At 55.8% G+C, this 16,620-nt stretch overlaps 1 long non-coding RNA gene across 1 annotated transcript; it reads left to right on the top strand.

The window, feature by feature from the left end:
• The first annotated feature begins 3,275 nt into the window (after positions 1 to 3,275).
• LOC136531701 (uncharacterized) lies at positions 3,276 to 16,286 on the top strand. The gene is made up of 2 exons (XR_010778087.1): positions 3,276 to 3,477; positions 15,846 to 16,286. It is a non-coding gene; the product is annotated as an uncharacterized lncRNA (long non-coding RNA).
• The last annotated feature ends 334 nt before the right edge of the window (positions 16,287 to 16,620 follow it).

Raw genomic sequence — 16,620 nt, 5'->3', positions numbered from 1 at the left:
AGATTCAGGAGATGGATTGAGGATATGGCGGTTAATGAAATCCCCTTGCATGGTCGTAAATTCACATGGTCTAGTTCCCTAACCAGTGCTTCTCCTACTCTGGTAAGACTAGACAGAGTGTTCTGCTCTCTTGACTGGGAGGAAATGTTCCCGGAAAGTCTTCTTCAGAGCTCAGCTTCTGATGACTCTGACCACTGTCCGCTCATCCTCGGATTGTGTGACAGACTGCCAAGCAAAAGACGCTTCCACTTTGAAGCCTTTTGGCCTAGTCTTGATGGATTCCAGGAAACTATTGAAGAGATGTGGTCTTCTGTCCAACCCCGTCGTTGCCCTTTGGAGACTCTATCCCATGAAACTTAAAGCAACGGCAAAAGGCTTACAAAGATGGAGTCAAAAGAGAATTGGTCACATCAGTTCCCAACTGTCCATGGCAAGGGAAATTATTCATCAGCTTGACATAGCCCAAGACAGTCGTGCTCTCCAGCCTGACGAGCTATGGCTGCGCAACAACTTGAAGAAGCACTCGCTCGCTCTAGCTTCATTAATGAGAACTATAGCCAGGTCAAGATCTCGAATAGGTTGGCTTAAAGAAGGGGATGCCAATACCAGATTGTTCCATATGCATGCACGACATAGAAAAAGGAAGAATTTTATTGCTAGATTGAAGGCGGGTGATCACATTGTCACTGCACATGAGGAAAAGGAAGCTGAAATCTTCGAGTTTTACTCAAACCTGATCGGCACAGCCTGTGACAGAGAAAGAACTATAAACCTTGAAGCACTCAATATCCCAGAATATGATCTAGAGGCCCTGGACATACCGTTTACGGAGGAGGAGGTTTGGAGAACCATCAAACACTTGCCAACTGATAAGGCCCCAGGTCCAGACGGGTTCACAGGAAAGTTTTATAAAACCTGCTGGACAATAATCAAAGAGGATGTAATGTCTGCTCTGCACACCATTTGGGAAAAAAGATTCAGGAACTTGTGGATGCTAAATTCTGCATTTATCACCCTAATCCCAAAGAACTATGAGGCTGCTCAGGTAAAGGACTTTAGGCCCATTAGTCTGGTACACAGTTTTGCTAAGCTAGTGACTAAAATCCTTGCCAACCGGTTAGCTGGCCGTCTTGATGAAATGGTTTCCCCCAACCAAAGCGCCTTTATCAAAAGACGATTTATTCAGGACAATTTCATGTTGGTGCAGCAGACTGTAAAATACCTACACTCTCAAAGGCAGCCAAGAATACTCCTGAAATTGGATATCACAAAGGCATTTGATTCAGTAAATTGGTCTTTCCTGCTGGAGGTACTCCGAAAGCTCGGCTTTGGTGCTCGATGGTGTGATCTTCTTTGCGGACTGCTCTCAACTTCCTCCACCCAAGTGCTCCTAAATGGCAGCCCTGGGGAGACTATTCAACATAGAAGAGGGCTCCGCCAGGGAGATCCTCTCTCTCCAATGCTTTTCATCTTGGTGATGGATGTGCTGAATCGGATGGTCACACAGGCTGATGAGGAAGGAATCCTGCAACCCCTGGCTAGAAGGCCTATTCAGCACAGAATTTCCTTATATGCTGATGATGTAGCTCTCTTCCTCCAACCTGCAGCAGCGGATATCAATTTGACTTTGAGAATACTCCAGCTATTTGGGGAAGCTTCTGGACTCAAAACAAATGTGCAGAAAAGTAACGTAATGCCAATCCATTGTTCTGAAGAAAATATGGGAGTTGTTCAGAGTCTGCTACCTTGTGGTATTCAGGGATTTCCTTGCAAATATCTTGGTTTGCCTCTCTCCATCAAGAAGCTGACCAAAGACCAAATCCAACCAATTATCGATAAAATAGCTGATCAGTTGCCAAGATGGAAAGCAGATCTAATGACAAAGGTAGGAAGGGTGGTGCAGGTGCAACATGTCCTGACTGCAATGTTAGTATACTTGGCTATGGCAATTGAGCTTCCGCCTTGGGCTATTAAGGCAATTGATAAAATCAGAAGAGCGTTCCTTTGGAGAGGCAGAAAAGAAGCTAATGGAGGACACTGCCTCATCGCTTGGCCCAAAGTTTGTCGATCTAAAGAACTTGGGGGCCTGGGAATTGCGGACCTAAAATCCCTAGGTTTTGCACTCAGAGCTAGGTGGCCATGGCTGAGAAAATCTGAACCAAGTAAACCTTGGGCAAGTCTGCCATTTCAAGTGAGCAAGGAGGTGGATGGCCTCATCTCTATGGCAGTGTATACCGATGTAGGAAACGGAGCTAGCACTCTGTTCTGGAAGGATAGATGGCTGGAGGGGAAAAATATTGAGGAAGTAGCGCCTAAGATCCTTAGTTTGGTCTCTAAAAGAATAATAGGCAGGCGTACAGTAGCGGAGGCCTTGACTGATGAGAAATGGATCGAGGACATCCGAGTGGGAGTACCTGTGGAAGCTCTGATGGAATATCTGGAATTGTGGGATAAATTATCTAATATTGAGCTGCAGGATGGGGCACAGGACAGACACATTTGGAGGCTTTCGGCTTCAGGAAAATACACAGCGAAGTCTGCCTATGATGTATTTTTTCAGGGCGCCATATACTTCAGGCCATATGAGAGAATATGGAAGTCATGGGCTCCTCCCAAATGCCGCTTTTTCATGTGGCTGGTGGCTCATAAACGGTGCTGGACAGCTGACAGGCTTGCTCGGAGAGGACTTCCTCACCCGGCCAAATGTCTACTCTGTGACCAAGAACAAGAAAACATTGATCACCTCCTAGTTGGTTGTGTGTTTGCCAGACAATTCTGGTTTGCCCTCTTGCAGCGCTTCGGACTCTCTTCACTCACGCCTCAACCCGAGGATTCAGCTTGGGAGGATTGGTGGGAGAAGGCAGAGGCGGCCACCACTGGAGATGTGAGAAAAGGATTAAACTCCATTATCATCCTTGGAGCCTGGAGCATCTGGAAGCACCGGAATGACTGTGTCTTCAATGGGGTGGCACCTAACATTAACACAGCCCTTAGTATAGCTAGGGATGATGCCCATTGGTGGTGTTTGGCAGGAGCCAAGGGTCTGTCCTTGCTCACTGCTAGGGGTGCTTAGTTAGTTAGCATGCTTGGTCGCTGTACTCTCAGACTCAGGTGATGTAGCTTTAGAAATCAGGGAAGGTGTGGGGGTGAGTGTTTTTGGGTCTATGTATGACTCCTTATTCTTCTACTAATACAAATGATACGCAGCTCTCCTGCGTGTTCAAGAAAAAAAAAAAATCTGAGTTGTTTGACTTGTACAAACTTAAAATGGCATATAATCTGGAATGGAGTATCATGCCTTGACAGGATTGGACACTGTTTTTGCTGTCTTTATTGACCAAACAATTAACTGTGATCTAAATATTCATGTACTTGCTGTAGGAATTTTTTATTTCTGGTGGAGATGGACTGCCTCGGGGAACTGTTGAAAACTTGGTCTCGCGTGTACGTCCTGTAATAAATCTGATCAAGCAAGAGGTAAAGTTTGGATTATGTTCTCACTAATCAGGTGCTCATGTGTTGCCATAGCTTTCAGAAAATGACAATTCCTAATATCTATATGCTCATCTGTAGTCTAGCATAAAACTTAAGGTTTTGGTTTGGGGGCAGGACAGGGACAAGGTGGGATATCTCACCTCATCCTACTGTTGGTTCAGAGACACCGGAGTGTCAGTAGTTAGCCTAGTGTTCTTGTTTTTCTAAGTTACATACTATAGATATTTACTATTCACTGTAATGTGTTTCCTTGGCAACCAAGTTGATCATGGTGCCTTGGCAACCAAGTAGGAATCATAGCATCTGCTTTATGTAGTTAGAATATGCTAAGGAGTAGGTACACCACTTGCCTATATATGCAGTGGTTAGCATCTTTGTATCACTAAGTCATTTTTGCAATACAATCCAAGCGGCCTGTTGGCCAAGCTGCCCTCTGGCAGCCAACAATTGGTATCTAGAGCCGGTTGAGAGACAGGGAAGAGCATGGCCACCTCCGCAGAGAGAGCAGCAGCAGCAGCCGCCGCCCGCCGAGCAGCGGGCGCAGCGTCTGGCCGCGGCAGAGGCCGCAGCCGCGCAGGCGCAGCAGGCCGCGGAGGCCGCCGCAGCAGCAGCTCGGAACGCAGCCGCCACGGCCGCGGCTCTGCGTCGAGAGTTGGTGGAGGAGGATCCGCCGCGTGATCGCCGCCCGTTTCCGCGGAGGAGTCCGGAGCGCGAGCGCAGGCAGACGCGGTCGCCCGATCGGGATTAGGATCGCCGCCACGGACGGGCCGGGGGCCGCTCGCCGGTGATCCAGACCGTGTACAAGGACTCTGGCGCAAGTTCCACCTGGGCCGATGCTCAACAAGACAAATTACCATGAGTGGGCCTCGATCATGAAGCTGAAGCTCCAGGCGCGGCAACTCTGGGATGCGATCGAGTACCAGGACCTGCCATACCATGAGGACAGGCGCACGGTGGAGGCGATCATCGCCGCCGTGCCATAGGAGATGCAGATGCCGCTGTCCGAGAAGGGATCGGCCAAGGAGGCCTGGGACTCCATCGCCGCCGCGCGGATCGGAGTCGATCGAGTGCGCCGCGCCACGCTCCAGCGACTCCACAGCAACTGGGAGAAGCTCGCCTTCCGTCCAGGTGAGCAGATCGAGGACTTCACCCTTCGCTTGATGGCCCTGAAGCAGCAGCAGCTTCTCCACGGCGACAACGACATCGATGAAGAGCGTGCGGTGGAGAGACTCCTGCGCGCCGTGCCGCCAAAGTACGCTCAGCTCCGGATCGCCATCGAGACGCTTCTGGACTTCCAGGACCTCACCATCGAGGAGGTGTCTGGACGCTTGAAGACGGTGGACGACATGGAGGCGTTGGACGCGGAACCGGCCGCCATCGGTGGACTGCTGCTGACAAGGGAGCAGTGGCGTGCCAAGGAGAAGGAGGAGGCTGCCGCTTCCGCGTCGGGCAAGGAACCACGACGTCAAGCAGCGCGGGAAGGGAAATCGCGGTGGAGGAGACAGAGGCGGTGGCGACGATCGCGGGGTAAACGACGACACCTGCCTCAACTGTGGTTATCGCGGCCACTGGGCGCGCGACTGCCGCCAGCCGCGCCGTGGTGGTGGTGACCGCGGCGGCGGCGGTGGCAACCAACGCGGAGGAGGCAACCGTGTTGGAGGTGATCGAGGTGGACGGCGCGGTGGAGGGCGTGGCGGTGCTGCGCACGTCGCAGAAGCAGAGGACGATGATGGTGCTCTGTTTTTCGCCCACGGCTTCCTCAAGCTTGACGAGAAGGACGAAGCCGTCTGCTCCAAGGCCACGGTCTCCCTCGACATCAACGAGCCGCGCGCGCGTCTTCCTCAACACCAGCGCCAACGAGGAGGCGCTCGACGGATGGTACCTCGACAGCGGGGCCACGCATCACATGACCGGCCGCCGGGAGCTCTTCGCCGAGCTCGACACCACGGCGCGCGGCACGGTGCGTTTCGGCGACTCGTCTCGAGTGGAAATCAAGGGGACCGGCTCCATCTTCTTCCAGGCCAAAAACGGAGATCAGCGCGTCCTCCACGGCGTCTTCTACATCCCAGCGCTCCGGAACTCGATTATGAGTTTGGGGCAGCTCGACGAAGGAGGCTCCAGGGTGGAGATTGATCATGGAGTGCTCCGTATCTGGGACCGGCGTAGTCGTCTTCTCGCCAAGGTACATCGCGGGCCCAGTCGGTTGTACGTCCTGCACTTGGAGGCCGCGCGGCCGGTATGTCTTGCCGCCACGAAAGAGGACGAGTCATGGAGGGTGGCATGAGCGCTACGGGCATCTCAGCTTCGAGGCGCTGCACCAGCTCGGCAAGAAGGAGATAGTGAGGGGGATGCCGGTGATCAAGCATGCGGAGCAAGTCTGCGACACCTGCGTCACTACCAAGCTCCGCCGCAAGCCATTTCCGGCAGCAGGCGCAGTACCTACGCGCGCAGGCGCCCTTGACCTCGTCCACGGCGACTTATGTGGGCCGGCGACGCCAGGAGGGCGCCGCTACTTCTTGCTGATGGTGGACGACGCCACCCCGCTTCATGTGGGCGGTGCTCTTCTGCCGACCAAGGATGCTGCTGGCGGATGCCGTGAAGCGGGTGAAGGCTGAAGCAGAGAAGGAGACCGGCCGTGAGCTCAAGGTACTGCGGACCGACAATGGAGGAGAGTTCACCGTCGGCGAGCTGGCACAGTACCTCGCCGCCGAAGGAGTCAAGCGGCACTACTCTGCACCACACTCACCGCAGCAAAACGGTGTTGTGGAACGGCGCAATCAGACGGTCGTGGCGACCGCGGCGCGCGCTCCTGAAGCAGAGGTCCATGTCGGCCAAATTCTGGGGGGAGGCGGTAATGACGGCGGTGCATCTGCTCAACCACGCGCCGACAAGAAGCTTGCAAGGCAAGACCCCCTATGAAGCCTGGCACGGACGAGCGCCGGCGGTGAGCTACCTGCGTACATTCGGCTGCGTCGCCTACACAAGGGAGCTCGGGCACCTGCGCAAGCTCGACGACCGCGGCAAGGCTGGGGTCTTCATCGGCTACGCCGAGGGCGCCAAGGCCTACCGGGTCCTCAATCCGGCGACGAGACGTGTTAAGGTGAGCCGCGACGTGGTGTTTGATGAAGGGCGCGGCTGGGATTGGTCCAATTCGGCCGCTGGGACGTCTGCTTCCGCCTCCAGTGACTTCGACATCGAGTTCTGGGGAGTCGACACAGACGGAGCTCCGCCACACACGCCGTCACCAGCTCCAGGGGAGCACAATCCACAAGCCTCCTCTGCTTCACCAACTTCCTCTGCTTCACCAGCAGCAGAAACCGAGCAGGCGGACCCAGTTGAGTTCGCGTCACCGTTCGAGGACGACGACGATCGCCTTGATGCTTCCTACGGTGGCGAGTGATGGATAAGTCTCATGTGTGGCTGGTCTTTGTGGGGCTATGATGCTCACATGGTCATGGTCCTTGTGGCTGTTTTTCTGTTTTTAGGACAACATCTTAGACTAGAGGACAGTATCTTAGAGGACAGCATCTTAGACTAGAGGACAGCATCTTAGCTAGGACAGCATATTAGCATCTTAGACTAGCATCTTAGACTAGCATCTTGGCATATGCTTGGCTGGCTAGCAGCCTATAAATATGTAACCCCAACCCCTTGGGTTGGCATGGCATTTGTGTGAGCTTGTGTGAGGAATAGACAAGAAAATTGCCCCAACTCCTAGTGTCATCCTCTCTCGATGAGAGTAAGAATTCTCCTACTACCAAGAGTGAGAATTCAGCGACTAACAACTGGTATCAAAGCCGTATTATCCTGTAGCCTGAGCATCTCTTGCTCATCTTCTCTCCCAGCCCCACAACAGCCCCAGCTGTTGGCAGCAGCAGCTCCGGCCGCTCCTGTTCACTCCTCTCCTAGCTCGTCTGAAGCAGCCCTCTCCCCACGCAGCAGCCCCCCGGTAGCGCGTCATGTCCGCAGGGCAGTCTCAGCGCTCGGTCGCCTCGAGCACGCGGCGTCGGCAGGAGGCCGAACTTGCCGCGGCAGAGGAATGCGAGCGAGCGGCGGCAGAGACCGCTGCGGCGGCGGCAAGGGCGTCGAGGCTAGCAGCGGCGGAGCTGGCAGCAGCCAGAGCGGAGGCGGAAGCAGCGGCGGCGGCGAATGCAGCGCGTGCGGCGGCGGCGGAGGTCGAGGCTCTGCGCGGCAGCATCGGCAGCTCCATTTCCGCTGACGACACCGCCGACGCGGACCTCGAGCTGCTAGAGAGGGAGGCAGCGCGAGCGCGGGCGGCGCAGTGGACAGCCGCGCACGTCCACGAGCGTGGCGGCAGCCCAGACAGGCGCGGACGCGCTGGCGGCGCTCCTGGAGGAGGTGCGCACGACGGTGGCGCTCCTGGGGCAAGCCGCGCACGCCCACGAGCGCGGCGGCAGCCCAGACAGGCGCGGACGCGCCGGTGGCGCTCCTGGAGGAGGCGTGCACGGCGGCGGCGCTCCTGGAGGAGGCGCGCACGGCAACGGTGGCGGACGGGTCGATGGAGAGCGCGGCCTTCACAGGCAGCGTGGCTCTCTCTCCCCCGGATCGGTATCGTGGTTACCACGGGCTCCAGGCTGTTGTCAGGGACGTCGGTCCCGGCGGTGGGGTGGCCTACCCTCACCAAGACCAACTACGTCGAGTGGGCTGCGGTGATGAGGGTAAAGCTCCAGGTGCGGCACATGTGGGAGGCAGTCCGGTACGGCGACGTCGACTACGACCTAGATCGACGGGCGCTGGATGCTCTCATCGCTGCAGTCCCGCCCGAGATGCAGTTCTCGCTTACCAGCAAGCGGACTGCCAAGGAGGCTTGGAACGCCATCGCTGCGGCACGCATCGGCAGCGACCGCGCCCGCAAGTCCACACTGCAGGCACTTCGCAAGGAGTGGGAGAACCTGGCCTTCAAGCCAGGTGAGGACGTTGATGACTTTGCTCTCCGTCTCAACACTCTGTTGCAGACGATGGTGCAGTTCGGCGACGACACTTACGGCGAGGAGAGAGCTGTCGAAAAGCTCTTCCGCTGCGTCCCCGAGAAGTACTAGCAGATGGCTCGCTCGATCGAGTCGCTGCTGGATCTCTCCACGATGTCGATCGAGGAGGCGATAGGTCGCCTCAAGGTCGTCGATAGTGATGAGCCACAGTCCCTCTCAGGGCCCATCACCACTGGCGGGAAGCTCCTTCTCACTCGGGAGCAGTGGCTTGCCAGCCAGGGTGACCGGAGGAAGGGGGAGCCTTCTTCCGCGACAGGCGGCCGCAAGCGTGGCAAGCCACGCAAGGCGCGTAGAGACGCCCAGGCTGGGGCGCGAGGACGTGCCGAGGGTGATGCCCGCGGAGGCGCCCAAGGCGGCGCCGCCGGCAGGCACAAGCCGGCACGAGACGACGCCTGCCGCAACTGCGGCCAGCTTGGCCATTGGGCCAAGGACTGTCGATAGCCACGACGCGGCCAGGCCCACGTCGCACAGGCGGAGGAGGAGGAGCCGGCTCTGTTCATGGCACATGCCAGCATCGAGCTACCTCCAGCGGCACCGGCCGCAGCGGCTCTCCTCCACCTTGACGAGCCAAAAGCACACGCCCTCCTCGGCGACAGCTCCGGCAACGACAAGACTGACGGGTGGTGCCTCGACACCGGCGCCACCCATCACATGACCGGTCGACGGGGGTTCTTCACCGAGCTTGACTCTAGCGTTCGAGGCTCCGTCAAGTTTGGGGATGCCTCCGGCGTGGAGATCAAGGGCGTTGGCTCCATCATCTTCACCGCCGTGTCTGGTGAGCACAGGCTGCTCACCGGAGTCTACTACATCCCCGCGTTGAGGAACTCCATCATCAGCTTGGGACAGCTGGATGAGAACGGTTCGCGCGTGGTGGTTGAGGACGGAGTCATGAGGATTTGGGATCGTCGTCGTCGCCTTCTTGCCAAGGTATCCAGAAGCGCAAATCGACTCTACGTCCTTAACGTGCAGGTGGCACAACCCCTCTGTCTCGCTGCTCGTCGGGACGACGAGGCGTGGCAGTGGCACGAGCGTTTCGGGCACCTTCACTTTGAGGCCCTGAAGCGGCTCAGTGCCACGGAGATGGTGCGAGGCCTGCCGTGCCTCGACCATGTGGAGCAGCTCTGCGACGTCTGCGTGTTGACGAAGCAGAGGCGACTCCCCTTTCCCCAGCAGGCGAGCTTTCGAGCCAAGGAGAGGCTCGAGCTCGTGCACGGGGACTTGTGTGGCCCGGTGACACCGGCCACACCGGGAGGACAACGCTACTTCCTGCTGCTCGTCGACGACCTCTCCCGCTACATGTGGGTGATGGTCCTCGGCAGCAAGGGAGAGGCTGCGGACGCCATCAGACGCGCGCAGGCTTCTGCGGAGGCGGAGTGCGGCCGCAAGCTGCGCGTGCTGCGCACCGACAACGGCGGCGAATTCACGGCGGCTGAATTCGCGTCGTACTGCGCTGACGAGGGCATTCAGCGCCACTACTCCGCGCCGTACAGCCCGCAGCAGAACGGCATCGTCGAGCGACGCAACCAGACGGTTGTGGGGATGGCTCGGGCCCTCCTCAAGCAGAGGGGGATGCCGGCTGTTTTCTGGGGAGAGGCGGTGGTGACGGCCGTCTACATCCTCAACCGCTCGCCTACCAAGGCGCTCGACGGCAGGACGCCGTACGAGGCTTGGCATGGGCGCAAGCCGGCGGTCTCCCACTTGCGGGTCTTCGGCTGCCTCGCGTTCGCCAAGGAGCTTGGCCACATCAGCAAGCTCGACGACAGGAGCACTCCGGGAGTGTTCATCGGCTACGCGGAGGGCTCGAAGGCCTACCGCATCCTCGACCCGAAGACACAGCGTGTGCGCACGGCGCGCGACGTTGTGTTCGACGAAGGGCGAGGATGGGCGTGGGACAAGGCGGTGGACGATGGCTCGGCTCCGACTTACGACGACTTCACTGTCGAGTACGTCCACTTCGAGGGAGCTGGGGGAGTAGGCAGCTCTTCTTCGGCGAGCGCGTCTACCCCAGTCCCCGAGCCTCCACCGACCCCAGCGCCTGCTACTCCGACAGCTCCACGCTCTCCAGCCAGGACCTCGGCTGCGATGAGTTCTTCGCCGGCTTCACCACAGCCGGCAACGCCACGCACTCCAGCACCGACAGGCACCTCTCCGGGCACGTCTACTCCAACACCAGCTCGTGTCGAGCACAGCCCGGTCGAGCTCGCTACTCCGCTCTCTCACGACGAGGAGCGCATCGACGCGTACCACGACGGCGAGCCGTTGCGGTACCGTACGATGGAGAACCTTCTCGGCGACCAGTTGGTGCCGGGACTGGTGCCTCATGACCTGGAGGACCTGGAGGCGCAGTTGCACCTTGCGTGTGACGACGGCGAGCCTCGGTCGTTCGCAGAGGCCGAGAGACACGCGGCATGGCGCGCCGCGATGCAGTTGGAGATGGATGCGGTTGAGAAGAACCGCACCTGGGAGCTTGCTGACCTTCCTCGTGGTCATCGCGCGATCACCCTTAAGTGGGTGTACAAGCTGAAGAGGGATGAAGCCGGTGCCATCGTCAAGCACAAGGCTCGCTTGGTGGCACGAGGTTTCGTGCAGCAGGAGGGGGTCGACTTCGACGACGCCTTTGCTCCCGTGGCACGGATGGAGTCCTTGCGCTAGCTGCCCAGGAGGCCTGGCGTGTTCATCACATGGACGTCAAGTCGGCGTTCCTTAACGGCGACTTGAAGGAGGAGGTCTACGTGCACCAGCCGTCGGGATTTGCGATCCCCGGCAAGGAGGGCAAGGTGCTCCGCCTGCGCAAGGCCCTCTATGGCTTGCGGCAGGCACCGAGGGCGTGGAATGCCAAGCTGGATTCCACGCTAAAGGGGATGGGCTTCGAGCAAAGCCCGCACGAGGCGGCCATCTACCGACGGGGCAATGGAGGTAATGCCCTGCTGGTGGGTGTCTACGTCGACGACTTGGTGATCACCGGCACCAAGGATGCGGAGGTGGCGGCATTCAAGGAAGAGATGAAGGCCACCTTCCAGATGAGTGACCTAGGGCCTCTCTCCTTCTACCTGGGAATCGAGGTACACCAGGATGACTCTGGGATCACGCTTCGACAGACCGCCTACGCCAAGCGCGTCGTTGAGCTAGCTGGGCTCACCGACTGCAACCCAGCTCTCACTCCGATGGAGGAGAGGCTGAAGCTGAGCCGCGACAGCACGACGGAGGTGGACGCTACGCAGTACCGGCGTCTTGTGGGGAGCCTTCGCTACCTCGCCCACACACGACCGGACTTGGCATTCTCCGTCGGCTACGTTAGTCGGTTCATGCAGCGACCGACGACGGAGCACCAGCAGGCTGTGAAGAGGATCATCCGCTACGTTGCGGGGACTCTCGACCACGGCCTCTACTACCCGAGGTGCCCTGGGGCGGCACACTTCGTCGGGTACAGCGACAGCGACCACGCCGGCGACATCGACACCAGCAAGAGCACGAGCGGGATCCTCTTCTTCCTCGGCAAGTGCCTCGTTAGCTGGCAGTCGGTCAAGCAGCAGGTGGTGGCCCTGTCCAGCTGCGAGGCCGAGTACATAGCGGCCTCCACCGCCTCGACTCAGGCGCTCTGGCTCGCTCGACTGCTTGGTGATCTCCTCGGCAGAGACACTAGAGCGGTGGAGCTCAGGGTGGACAGCAAGTCCGCCCTGGCCCTGGCAAAGAACCCCGTGTTCCACGAACGCAGCAAGCACATCCGGGTGAGGTACCACTTCATCCGAGGCTGTTTGGAGGAAGGGAGCATCAAGGCGAGCTACATCAACACCAAGGACCAGCTTGCGGACCTGCTCACCAAGCCCCTTGGGAGGATCAAGTTCCTTGAGCTCTGCTCCAGGACCGGGATGGTTCAACTCTCCCACAAGACGACGCACAAGACTTAGGGGGAGAATGATGGATAAGTCTCATGTGTGGCTGGTCTTTGTGGGGCTATGATGCTCACATGGTCATGGTCCTTGTGGCTGTTTTTTCTGTTTTTAGGACAGCATCTTAGACTAGAGGACAGCATCTTAGAGGACAACATCTTAGACTAGAGGACAGCATCTTAGCTAGGACAGCATATTAGCATCTTGGCATATGCTTGGCTGGCTAGCAGCCTATAAATATGTAACCCCAACCCCTTGGGTTGGCATGGCATTTGTGTGAGCTTGTGTGAGGAATAGACAAGAAAATTGCCCCAACTCCTAGTGTCATCCTCTCTCGATGAGAGTAAGAATTCTCCTACTACCAAGAGTGAGAATTCAGCGACTAACAACGAGCAGCTGCGGTACCGTACCATGCCCAACATCATCGGGGACGCACCCACATCGCTGCCGGCTTCACGACTCTTCGCCGAGCTTCACCTCACGCACGCCAGCGAGCCGGCCAACTTCACGGAGGCTGAAGGCGATCCTGCCTGGCAGGCCGCCATGGAGCAGGAGATCAAGGCAGTTGAGCAGAACTGCACTTGGGAACTTGTGGAGCTTCCTCCCGGTCATCGGCCCATCACTCTGAAGTGGGTCTACAAGCTCAAGAAGGACGAGCGGGGCGCGGTGACCAAGTACAAGGCGCGTTTGGTGGCGCGGGGCTTCGTCCAGCAGGAAGGGATCGACTTCGACGACGCGTTTGCTCCCGTGGCGCGCATGGAATCCGTCCGAGTTCTCCTCGCGCTGGCGGCCCAAGAAGGATGGTGCGTCCACCACATGGACGTCAAATCAGCCTTCCTCAACGGCGACCTCAAGGAGGAGGTGTATGTGAAGTAGCCGTCTGGCTTCACCGTCGCCGGGAAGGAGAAGATGGTGTACCGTCTGCGCAAGGCTCTGTATGGCCTACGGCAGGCTCCGCGAGCTTGGAACGCCAAGCTGGATGCCACCCTCAAGGAGATGGGTTTCCAGCAAAGCGACCATGAAGCTGCGATGTACAGGCGAGGAACAGGGGAGGAGCTACTGCTGATCGGTGTCTATGTTGACGATTTGATCATCACCGGTGCCAGCACTCAAGCCATAGAAGGTTTCAAGGCTCAGATGAAGGTCTTCGACATGAGCGACCTCGGCCTTCTGTCCTTCTACCTGGGAGTCGAAGTACATCAAGATTCAGCTGGGATCACTCTGAGGCAGACCCATTATGCCAAGAGGATCCTTGAGCTAGGAGGCATGGATGCCTGCAACCCTGCCCATACACCGATGGAGGAGCGGCTGAGGTTGAGCAGGCAGAGCACGGCTGCAGAAGTTGATCCTACCCAATACAGAAGATTGGTGGGCAGCCTGCGATACTTGGTCCACACAAGACCTGACTTAGCCTTCTCAGTTGGCTTTGTCAGTCGATTCATGGAGAGGCTAACAGCAGAGCACCAAGTTGCCATCAAGCGCATCCTGAGATATGTGGCTGGTACTCTGGAATTCGGACTTCACTACACTAAAGCTCTAGGGAGAGCAAGGTTTGTTGGATACTGCGACAGTGACTTGGCTGGGGACATTGACACCAGCAAAAGCACTAGCGGCACTCTGTTCTTCCTGGGAAGCAATCTTGTGTGCTGGCAGTCTGTGAAGCAGAAGGTGGTGGCTCTATCTAGTTGTGAAGCTGAGTACATTGCCACTACCACAGCTGCAAAACAAGCTATTTGGCTATCCAGGCTGCTAGCAGACCTCCTTGGAAGGAATGTGGAAGTGGTCGAACTGAAGGTTGACAGTAAGTCTGTAGTTGCTCTAGCCAAGAATCCAGTCTTTCATGAGCGCAGTAAACACATCAGAATCAAGTACCATTTCATCAGAAACTGCTTGGAAGATGGAAGTATCAAGGCTGATCACATATCCACCACTAATCAGCTAGCTGACATTCTAACCAAGTCTCTTGGAAGATCAAAATTTGAAGAGATGAGGGGAAGAATTGGGCTCAAGCACATCACTTCCAAGGACCACAAGGCTAAAGGGGAGAATTGTTAGTAGTTAGCCTAGTGTTCTTGTTTTTCTAAGTTACATACTATAGATATTTACTATTCACTATAATGTGTTTCCTTGGCAACCAAGTTGATCATGGTGCCTTGGCAACCAAGTAGGAATCATAGCATCTGCTTTATGCAGTTAGAATATGCTAAGGAGTAGGTACACCACTTGCCTATATATGCAGTGGTTAGCATCTTTGTATCACTAAGTCATTTTTGCAATACAATCCAAGCGGCCTGTTGGCCAAGCTGCCCTCTGGCAGCCAACACGGAGGACGGGACAGTTCGACTAGGGAATATTCCCTCATATCCAGAACCGACTCGTCCCTAAAAAAATGGCGGACCGACTCGTCCCTTGCTCATGCTGTCTCCCCATGCCACCGCCTCCCTCCTCACCTCGCAGTCAGCAAGGGGCGGCCTCAACAGGCATAGACGCACTGCCAGGCAGGGGCCACGGGCGAGCCGACTTCACATCCCTGTGGCTTGGAGGCAGATGGGCATGGGCCCTCTCTGATGTTTTTTTTCCTTTTTTTTGTCGACTCTCTGGTGCGAAGAGGCGCCCCTGCAACCGCCCTCTGTGCTCTTCCTTCCGCCGACGCCTGGTGCTCTTCCTCCTGCTGACGCCTGATTTCCTCTCCCAATATTGCCGGTGGGCGCCAGCTGCCTTGTCTGTCCCGGTGGCCTTGCTGAGCTCATTCTGGGCCACACGCCCAGGGAGAAGACAAGGCATAGGGAGACTGGCACATGGACCCCACAAACAACAGTTGGTAATGGAGTGAATTAGACATCCATCCCATTATTCTCAATCCCTCAAACCAAACACAAAACAGGGATGGCCCGATCTGCACAACCAAACAACAAAGAGATGGAATCATCCCAACCCAGAAAACTGAAGCAAGATTCTTTATATATGATCTGATCTTGTCACATATACGTGCATATAAAGTTCAGTCCACAAGAATATCCTCCAAGGTGGAGAGTGAAACCTACCGCTAGCCACAATCATCACCAACCAGATAGACGTAACTTAGGCTGGGTGCTAGAAGCTAGTGGTTCATTGTAACTTCGTACTAGCGTCCTAAAATCCCTTAGGGCCCAGTATTCTCACTCAAGTGAGCTCTTTTAGCCTAGCTGAGGCCTTGCCCATCGCTAGAGAGGAATTATACTTTTGGGGATTTGACCAGGCTAGGGGCATTTCATTTCTCCTTGCCCTTGTGCCTAATAGCAGTCAGTAGGAGTCTCTCTGGTGTTAGTGGGTGTGCTTGTGAGGGTTCTTTCCCCCTTTTTCTTCTTAATATATAATGATACATAGCTATCCTTCATGTTCAAGGAAATCTGTACATACCTTAATGTTATCTATATAGCATCACATGTTATTGTTCATCATATATCTGCAGACCCGTGTGCTTATTGATGACCTACGAGAAGTTACTCAAGGGGGCAAAAGCAAATTTGGAGTGGACTCCAAAACTCTTCTTAGGGTCCTGTGTCACAGAAATGATTCAGAGGCATCACATTATGTAAAGAAGCAATTCAAGATACCCAGTTCAGCTCCGAGCGCTTGATTGATTGCAAACCAAAACAAATACCGAACAGGACAGTGCAGCCTTGCTCGTAAACCAGGAAACGGTGTTCCACCACCCACTTGCAAGTTTGTGTAACAGTTGTGCATTAGTAACACTAGGATTTAGGGTGGACGTGGTAGTAAACATGTACACAATTTCTAATACATTGATCCTGTATTGATGGTAGTTTTGGCCCATTGGAGCTTCCCTATTTAGATTCCTTTTGTGGACTGAAGCTTTGAAGGCATTCCTGATCACAATGTCAGGTTGAAATGCATGTTTCACTATTATTTGTAGCATGTTTTTGTAGAACACTAGAATACGATGAATCGTTTGCATTGCACCATTTGATGCAAAATTGATGCTGCTGAATTGCTTAAAAGTAACATGACCTTCGACGTGAGCATGACAAGAGAATAAGATGAATCGTTTGCAATGCCGTCGACGTGAGCATGACAAGAGGATCGCCGGATTCGGCCAACGGAGCAGAGGACTGCCTCTGTCTCACACGATTTACTTAATAATAATAATGCAATAATTCTTACAGGCAACAGTTCTGAAAGACTAACTACACTTAATATTACACACTATCTAGCGTTACGACTTT

Source organism: Miscanthus floridulus, unplaced genomic scaffold, assembly GCF_019320115.1.
Source record: "Miscanthus floridulus cultivar M001 unplaced genomic scaffold, ASM1932011v1 fs_417_1_2, whole genome shotgun sequence".
Classification (NCBI taxonomy): Eukaryota; Viridiplantae; Streptophyta; class Magnoliopsida; order Poales; family Poaceae; genus Miscanthus; species Miscanthus floridulus.
This window is presented reverse-complemented; position numbering and strand designations above follow the sequence as displayed.